At 39.7% G+C, this 10,209-nt stretch overlaps 1 pseudogene across 1 annotated transcript; it reads left to right on the top strand.

Annotated features, from left to right (window-relative positions):
- The first annotated feature begins 6,138 nt into the window (after positions 1–6,138).
- LOC309869087 (large ribosomal subunit protein eL15 pseudogene) lies at positions 6,139–6,902 on the top strand (annotated as a pseudogene). The gene has a single exon. The product of its transcript is annotated as a large ribosomal subunit protein eL15 pseudogene (transcript).
- The last annotated feature ends 3,307 nt before the right edge of the window (positions 6,903–10,209 follow it).

Genomic DNA, 10,209 nt, shown 5'->3' with positions numbered 1-10,209 from the left:
TTTTTCCAACCAACTTATCAATTCTTTTTTTAGAATTTTTTAGAATTTTCATTTTTACAGTCATGTTCCATCCCTTCATCGTGTTTACCCTTATTTTTGTGTATATATATATATATATATATATGTTTTTCTTTCTTTAAAATTTTGGGAAGTAGTTTCTTGTAAGTGACCAAAATATACCCCAAATCAAATGGGTGGTTCTGTTCTACTCCCCAGTCTAAGATATGTATATATCTTAATTTTTAAATTTTTTAAAATTTCTTTTTACCCCCTATCTTCTCCCCCTGATTTGGGGTCTCTTCTGATTTGGTTAGTGTACATTTTTCTGGGGCCTTTGTCACTCTTTTAGTATTTTATTCTGTTATTCATATATTCTTACCTGGATAAAATGACAAGGTGGAAAAACCAACAAAAAAAAAAAAAAAAGAAAGAACAAGAGGCAGTACCATCGGCTAGGGACCTAATCAATACAGACATTGGTAATATGCAAGATCTAGAGTTCAGAATGACAATTCTCAAGGTGCTAGCCAGGCTCAAAAAAGGCATGGAAGATATTAGAGAAACCCTTTCTGGAGAGATAAAATTCCTTTCTGGAGAAAGAAAAGAACAAAAACCTAACCAAGTTGATATTTTAAAAAAGCTATTAATGAGGTGCAATAAAAAGTGGAGGCTCTTACTGCTAGCATAAAGGAGGCAGAAAAAAAGATTAATGGTACAGAAGACCAAATGATGGAGAATAAAGAAGCTGAGCAAGAGAGACAAACAACTCCTGGACCATGAAGGGAGAATTTGAGAGATAACTGATACCATAAGATGAAACAGTATTAGAATAATTGGGATTCCATAAAAAGAAGAAAGAGATAGGGGGCAGAAGGTATATTTGAGCGAATTATAGTAGAGAATTTCCCTAATACGGCAAAGGAAACAAGCATCAAAATCCAGGAGGCACAGAAGAACACACACCCCCCGCAAAATCAATAAAAATAGGTCCATAACCCATCATCTAATAATAAAATTTACATATCTTAGTGACAAAGAGAAAATCCTGAAAGCAGCTCAGGACAAGAAGTCTATAACATACAATGGTAGAAATATTAGGTTGGCAGCAGATTCATCCACAGAGACCTGGCAAGCCAGAAAGAACTGGCATGATATATTCAGAGCACAATATGAGAAAAACATGCAGCCAAGAATACTATATCCAGTATAGATATATACTGGATAGAAGGAGAGATAAAAAGCTTCCAGGACAAACAAAAACTAAAAGAGTTTGTAAACACTAAACCAGCTCTACAGGAAATAGTGAAAGGGGTCCTCTAAGCAAAGAGAGAGCCTACAAGTGGTAGATCAGAAAAGAACTGAGACAATATACAGTAACAGTCACCTTACAGGCAATACAATGGCACTAAATTCACATCTCTCAATAGTTACCCTGATAGTAAATGGCCTAAAAGCCCAAAGCAAGAGCCACAGGGTATCAGAATGGATAAAAAACCAAACCCCATCAATATGCTGTCTACAAGAAATTCATTTTAAACCCAAAGACACCTCCAGATTTAGAGTGAGGGGATGGAAAACAATTTACAATGCTAATGTGCCGCTTCCAGTTGGGAGAAAAATTAGGCACAAACAAGTCAGCTGCAAGAGATTGGGAGCAGGGGACAACAGTCAAAAGACTGCTGCCACGAGCAACTCCACAGTCTCACTTTTATTACATAGAAACAATAGCCAACAGAAGAACCGATGAAGGTCAAACATTAGTCACATGTCTTGTGGACAAGCAAGGAGGAGGATCAAGTTAACAGTTAAACAAACACATTCAGAGGACTCATCTAACTAACAACGGGCACTTCTGGGAAGAAAAAGGAGCGATAACAGAAAAGGGAAGCAGGCGGTATTTCGTTCCACCCTGAGTTGACCGGGTGTTCCGGGCTGCCCAGCTTCATGATCGTATATCGTCCTTCTCCCCAAAGACCTGTTGCCAGTATATGTTTTTCCAAAGGCCATATCTAAATGTGCTTGGCAACTAGTAAAATCCTCCAGGGGCTATAGTTTAAGTAACAAATTGTTCTGAGGGGCAGTAGCACTAATGGACAAGAAAAAAAGGCTGTGGTGGCAATCCTTATATCAGATCAATTAGATTTTAAGCCAAAGACTATAATAAGAGATGAGGAAGGACACTATATCATACTCAAGGGGTCTGTCCAACAAGAAGATCTAACAATTTTAAAAATCTATGCCTCTAAAATGGGAGCAGCCAACTATATAAACCAATTAATAACAAAATCAAAGAAACACATCGACAATAATACAATAATAGTAGGGGAGTTTAACACTCCCCTCACTGAAATGGACAGGTCATCTAAGCAAAAGATCAACAAGGAAATAAAGGCCTTAAACGACACACTGGACCAGATGGACATCACAGATATATTCAGAACATTCCATCCCAAAGCAACAGAATACACATTCTTCTCTAGTGCACATGGAACATTCTCCAGAATAGATCACATCCTCGGTCCTAAATCAGGACTCAACCGGTATCAAAAGATTGGGATCATTCCCTGCATATTTTCAAACCATGATGCTCTGAGGCTAGAACTCAATCACAAGAGGAAACTTGGAAAAAACTCAAATATATGGAGGCTAAAGAGCATCCTTCTAAAGACTGAATGGGTCAACCAGGAAATCAAAGAAGAATTGAAAAAATTCATGGAAACAAATAATAATAAAAACACAACTGTTCAAAACCTGTGGGATAAAACAAAGGCAGTCCTGAGAGGAAAGTATATAGTGATATAAGCCTTTCTCAAGAAACAAGAAAGATCTCAAATACACAACCTAACCCTACACCTAAAGGAGTTGGAGAAAGAACAACAAAGAAAGCCTGAACTCAGCAGGAGAAGAGAAATAATAGACATCCGAGCAGAAATCAATGAAATAGAAACCAAAAACAAACAAACAGTAGAACAAATCAATGAAAATAGGAGCTAGTTCTTTGAAAGAATTAGTAAGATTGAAAAACTCTTGGTCAGACTTATCAAAAAGAAAAGAGAAAAGACCCAAATAAATAAAATCATGAATGAAAGAGGAGAGATCACAACCAACACCAAAGAAATACAAACAATTATAAGAACTTATTATGAACAACTCTACGCCAGCAAATTTGACAAACTGGAAGAAATGGTTGCATTCCTAGAGACATATAAACTATCACAACTGAACCAGGAAGACATAGAAAACCTGAACAGACCCATAACCAGTAAGGAGATTGAAGCAGTCATCAAAAATCTCCCAAGAAATAAGAGCCCAGGGCCAGACGGCTTCCTAGGGGAATTCTACCAAATGTTTAAAGAAGAATTAATACCTATTTTCCTGAAACTGTTCCAAAAAATAGAAATGAAAGGAAAACTGCCAAGCTCATTTTATGAGGCCAGCATTACTTTGATCCCAAAACCAAAGATCCCACCAAAAAAGAGAATTACAGACCATTATCCTTGATGCACAGATGCAAAAATTCTCACCAAAATACTAGCCAATAGGATCCAACAGTACATTAAAAGGATTTTTCACCACTACCAGGTGGTATTTATCCCAGGGCTACAAGTTTGGTTTAACATCTGCAAATCAATCAATGTGATACAACACATTAATAAAAGAAAGAACAAGAACCATATGATACTCTCAGTAGATACTGAAAAAGCATTTGACAAAGTACAGCATCCCTTTCTGATCAAAACTCTTCAAAGTGTAGGGATAGAGGGGACATACCTCATATCATCAAAGCCATCTATGGAAAACCCAAGGCGATTATCACTCTCAACAGAGAAAAACTGAGAGCTTTTCCACTAGGGTCAGGAACATGGCAGGGATGTCCATTATCACCACTGCTATTCAAAATACTACAAGTACTAGCCTGAGTAATCAGACAACAAAAAGAAATTAAAAGCATCCAAATCGGCAAAGAAGAATCAAACTATCACTCTTTGCAGATGATATGTACTTTATGTGAAAAATCCAAAGGACTCCACTCCAAATCTGCTAGAACTTGTACAGGAACTCAGTAAAGTATCAGGATATAAAATCAATGCACAGAAATCAGTTGCATTTCTATACACCAACAGCAAGACAGAAGAAAGAGAAATTAAGGAGTCAATCCCATTTACAATTGCACCCAAAACTATAAGATACCTCAGAATAAACTTAACCAAAGAGGCAAAGAATCTGTACTCAGAAAACTATAAAGTACTCATGAGAGAAATTGAGGAAGACACAAAGAAATGGAAAAACGTTCCATGCTCATGGATTGGAAGAACAAATTTTGTGAAAATGTCTGTGCTGCCTAAAGCAATCTACACATTTAATGCAATCCCTATCAAAATCCCATCCTTTTTTTTTTTTTTTCAAAGAAATGGAACAAATAATCCTAAAATTTATATGGAGCCAGGAAAGACCTCGAATAGCCAGAGGAATGTTGAAAAAGAAAGCCAAAGTTGGTGGCATCACAATTTCAGACTTCAAGCTCTATTACAAAGCTGTTATCTTCAAGACAGTGTGGTACTGGCACAAAAACAGACACATAGATCAACGGAACAGAATAGAGAGCCCGGAAATAGACCCTCAACTCTATGGTCAACTAATCTTTGACAAAGCAGGAAAGAATGTCTAATGGAAGCATAAATAAAAATCTTAAAAAAAAAAGGGGGGGGGGGTGCCTGGGTGGCTCAGTGGGTTAAGCCTCTGCCTTTGGCTTGGGTCATGATCTCAGGGTCCTGGGATCGAGCCCCATATTGGGCTCTGTGCTTAGCAGGGAGCCTGCTTCTTCCTCTCTCTCTCTGCCTGCCTCTCTGCCTACTTCTGATCTCTGTCTGTCAAATAAATAAAAATCTTAAAAAAAAAAAAGTCTCTTCAGCAAATGGTGTTGGGAAAATTGGACAGCCACATGCAGAAAAATGAAATTGGACCATTTTCTTACACCAAACACAGAAATAGACTCCAAGTGGATGAAAGACCTCAACGTGAGACAGGAATCCATCAAAATCCTTGAGGAGAACACAGGCAGCAAACTCTTCAACCTCAGCCGCAGCAACTTCTTCCTAGAAACATCGCCAAAGGCAAGGGAAGCAAGGGCAAAAATGAACTACTGGGACTTCATCAAGATCAAAAGCTTTTGCACAACAAAGGAAACAGTCAACAAAACCAAAAGACAAATGATGGAATGAGAGAAGATATTTGCAAATGGCATATCAGATAAAGGACTAGTATTCAAAATCTATAAAGAACTTATCAAACTCAACACCCAAAGAACAAATAATCCAATCAAGAAACGGGCAGAGGACATGAACAGACATTTCTGCAAAGAAGACATCCAGATGGCCAACAGACACATGAAAAAGTGCTCCATATCACTCGGCATCAGGGAAATACAAATCAAAACCACAATGAGATGTCACCTCACACCAGTCAGAATGGCTAAAATTAACAAGTCAGGAAAGGACAGATGCTGGTGAGGATGCGGAGAAAGGAGAACCCTCCTACACTGTTGGTGGGAATGCAAGCTGGTGCAGTCACTCTGGAAAACAGCATGGAGGATCCTCAAAAAGTTGAAAATAGAGCTACCCTATGGCCCAGCAATCACACTACTGGGTATTTACCCTAAAGATACAAATGTAGTGATCTGAAGGGACACGTGCACCTGAATGTTTATAGCAGCAATGTCCACGATAGCCAGACTGTGGAAAGAACCCAGATGTCCATCAACAGATGAATGGATGAAGATATGGTATATATACACAATGGAATACTGTGTAGTCATCAAAGGAAATGAAATCTTGCCATTTGCAATGACATGGACAGAGTTAGAGTGCATTATGGCAATCAAGATAAGTCAATTGGGGGCGCCTGGTGGCTCAGTGTGTTAAGCCTCTGCCTTCAGCTCCTGTCATGATCCTAGGTCCTGGGACTGAGCCCCAAATTGGGCTGCTCTCTCCTCAGTGGGGGAGCCTGCTTCCTCTCTCTCTGCCTGCCTCTCTGTCTACCTGTGATCTCTGTCAAATAAAGTAAATAAATAAAATCTTTAAAAAATAATAAGTCAGCCTTTCAATCGGGCGGCAGCCATTAGCTCAAACGTAGGCCAAGATGGGCACTTACAAGCACATCCAGGAGCTATGGAGGAAGAAGCAGTCTGATGTAATGCGCTTTCTTCTCAGGGTGCGCTGCTGGCAGTACCACCAGCTCTCTGCTCTCCACAGGGCCCACCGCCCAACCCGGCCTGATAAAGCGCGCAGGCTGGGGTACAAGGCCAAGCAAGGTTATGTCATATATCGGATTCGTGTGCGGCGTGGTGGCCGCAAATGCCCAGTTCCTAAGGGTGCTACCTACGGCAAGCCTGTCCATCATGGTGTTAATCAGCTCAAATTTGCATGAAGCCTTCAGTCTGTTGCAGAGGAGTGAGCTGGATGTCACTGCGGGGCTCTAAGAGTCTTGAATTCTTACCGGGTTGGTGAAGGTTCCGCATACAAACTCTTGGAGGTCATCCTCACTGATCCGTGCCATAAAGCTATCAGAAGAACTCCCGACACCCAGGGGATCACCACACCAGTCCACAAGCGCAGGGAGATGCGAGGGCTGACATCTGCAGGCCGAAAGAGCCGTGGCCTTGGAAAGGGTCACAAGTTCCACCACACTATTGGTGGCTCTCGCCATGCGGCATGGAGAAGACGCAATACTCTCCAGCTCCACCGTTACCGCTAATCAAAGTAATGTTTGTAAAATTCTTAAATTCTTACCTAATAAACAATTTAGGACAGTCATGTCTGCTTAAAAGTGTTCTTTAATTTGTCTGTTAAATTTTGTTGTCTGCAGATTGTTCCATGAACGCATTGTCACATTACGAAAGTTAAAGTGCAATGATGTTTGAAGACTATAAGTGATGGTGCATCTTATTTCTAATAAGATAAACACTTCTGTCTTTGCTTTATTGTATTAGGGAGTTTATATGTCAGTGTTTAAAATACTGTTTGGTATAAAAGGTATAAAATAAATTCTGTAAAAGTGGAATGCATAAGCTAGCCATGTAGATCTGTTGGTGCATGTAATGAAACCTACAGCTTCACTGGGGTGATGTAATGCTCTGGTTTACTCTCAAATGGCTGTTATTAGGGGTTTGGAAAGAAGAAGCTTTTAAAACTGGATCTTGCTTGGAAATGTGAAGACTATCCTAATCTTTAATCATGATCATATGCAAACAGCATTAACTAGGAACTACATTTTTTATACTGAATCCACTATTCCAATTATGTAACTGTTGCTTTGGAAAGGATACTTAAAAAGAATCCTACCAATTTTTTAAGAGAATTGAATAAACCTACCTGAAGGTTTTCTCAAAAATGAAAATACATCCTGCTTAACCAAAGCAAAATTGCCTTGGTCTCCACAGGACTTTTGAAGTTAACATAAAATGTGGAGGCTCCTGGTTGTATCCCACAACTCCATAGGATCTGTGGAATCTTGAATTTCCTGCAAAGCAGTTAGTTAATGGTCTCTATGAAAACTGATGAAAATTGAACATTAGGTAAATGAGAAGACTAAGATAACGTAATCTAGTAATTAGGGCTAGAATTGGGAAACTGGTGGCCCTCAGATAACCTTTGAAGTGTGAGGATAAAAAAAAGTTGGCTTTGATTAGAATCTTAAATACTTTATCCATGGTCTTTGTGACCTTTATGAATCCACTAGCCACCTCAGGAGAAAAAAATGGGGCAGGCTTTAAAAGTATGTCATTGCTCATTCCAAGTCCCAAGTTATCTTGGGTCAACCCACTTAAACATTCCCATAGGCTATTGAGAAAAGTCATGTAGTTGGTGTCAATACAAGTCTATAGTTTCCAATCTAATCCTTACATGTGTTAGCCCAGTCATTTTTCTCCTCCTTAATTCAAACCCCTCAAAATCTGCCAGTCCATCAATTGTGCCCATGTTGATGTTCAGTATATCACTATCCTGTGTCCATTTTGTCTTACAGTAGATGAGGTTTTTGTTTTTCAGGGTGAATCTGGGTGTGTAGGAACTACAGGAGAGGAATTGTCCCAATTTTAAGTTCGCTAACTTAATCTATAGTTTGATTTCAAAATCTAATTGCTGGTTTCCTTAAACCAGTTTTTACACTTTTTTTAGGGGTCTTAGGCTCAGTTAAATGATTACCAGAAAAAGGCTCAAAACCTCTTGAAACCTAAATTCCTTTTCCACTCAGAGATCCTAAACCATATATATATATATATATATATATATATATATATATATTGTGTGTAGAGATTGTTCAACTAAAGGAATAAATGTTTATTAAACTAAAAAATAAATAAATAAGTCAGTCAGAAAAAGCAAATACCAAATGATTTCACTCATATGTGGAATTTAAGAAGCAAAACAAACAGAACAAAACAAGAGAGAAACAACCAAAACAGACTCAAATACAGAGATAAAACTGGTGGCTTCCGGAGGGGAGCGGGGGGTGGGGAAAGGAAAGGGGTCAGGAGCACACGCGTGATGAATGCTCACCTGAGGGGTGTAAGTGGGGAATTATCCAGTTCATTCAACGCCTGAGAACAGTAGAACACTGTACATGAATTATATTTCATTTTTAAAGAGCCCATATCCCCTACTAAATTTATTTGTATACTCTTCCTCAAGCTAGCCTTTGTTAATTAATTTTATCTTTGTTAAATATAATTTTATTATATTCATTTTGTCAATTGATTTTATCTTCTCTTCCTCAGTGCCGGTTTTATAAAGCCGTATCAGAAGTCAGCGAGGGAACAGGAAGGAGACGGATAAGACGCTAACGGTTCTTACTATTTGCAGTGATGCTACCCGTTTTATGCAGAGGTGGGTGAAGCCAGTGGGAGGAAGGTCCCTGGATCCAGCCGTGCTTCTGTCCAACCGGCCACCATTACAGAGGTGAGTGTCTGTGTTGTGAAAGCAAAGAGCACACAGAGTCAGAAGGACGTGGGTGTGTGATGTCCGGAGACCTGGGTAGACATTCTAACCCGTAGTTTCTTCATTGTCAACGATGCTGATAGCTACATCACAGAGAGTCCTGGCAATCAACAAATGGCTACTGGTATTATTTAGAGAGAGTGTTTAATTCAGAGAAACTGTGGTTTGGCAGTAAAAGGCAACTGCACTGGAAACCCTCACTGCCTCGGAGATCGGCACACCTCGCCTGTCCATGGCACATACAGATGCAGGGTAAGAAACAGGGACATGAGGCTATCTGTGCATTAGTTTAGGGGCTGAAGAATCACATGCAGCTTCTGCTCCATGTGCAGAGGAGCCATTACTTTGCTCATTTCCAAAAAGAGCTAACACCTGTGGCCTTCACCTTGGCAATCTTTTGGAGCAGCACTTCGGTCTGCCCGTTGTCCCCAAACCCCCAGATCTGCCTCTGGTAGTCAGACTTTGTGAATACATCCTTGTGATTCCTAACACTCAAATGAGCTCGAAGCTTCAGGCTTTATTTACAGAAATAAATTTTTTTTATCCCTTTCATTTTCAAAATTCATCTTTCTTGGATTCATCTCATTTTCATTAGGATAATATAATTTCATTCTTATGACCAAAAATAAGTCGACAAAAACCGAGCCCCCACTTGGAATCTACTTGCTTATTGACAAGATGCTTACAAGGTATTTCTTCCTGTGGCACCAAAGTTCTGCCACCCACACGGGGCCCAGCTGAACCTGAGTCTAAAAGAAAAGAATTCCTCAGAGCCCCTGGGGGCTCAGTGGGTGAAGGCCTCTGCCTTCGGCTCAGGTCATGATCCCAGGGTCCTGGGATTGAGCCCCGCATCGGGCTCTCTGCTCGGTGGGGAGCCTGCTTCCTCCTCTCTCTCTGCCTGCCTCTCTGCCTGCTTGTGATCTCTGTCTGTCAAATAAATAAATAAATCTTTTAAAAAAAAGAAAAGAATTCTTTGACTTGTGTAGTAGTGAATTGGCATTAATAGACCTAACACATGCATGATTATAGTCATTTCTGCGAATCGACAAGCATACATTTTACATCTCCTCTCCTTCATTACCGCACTGCGTACATAATCCACCACGGTACTAGTCAAAGTGCCAAAGGACACAGATTAAACCACCCATGAGTAACTTAGCATTCACCCACCATGATCAGAATCTTGAAATAAATATTTTGTCGTTAAATGAGGAAA

The sequence above is a fragment of the Mustela nivalis genome (assembly GCF_964662115.1).
Source record: "Mustela nivalis genome assembly, chromosome: 7".
In the NCBI taxonomy this organism is placed as follows: Eukaryota; Metazoa; Chordata; class Mammalia; order Carnivora; family Mustelidae; genus Mustela; species Mustela nivalis.
The sequence above is the reverse complement of the archived record's forward strand: the minus strand, read 5'-3'. Positions and strand labels throughout refer to the sequence as shown.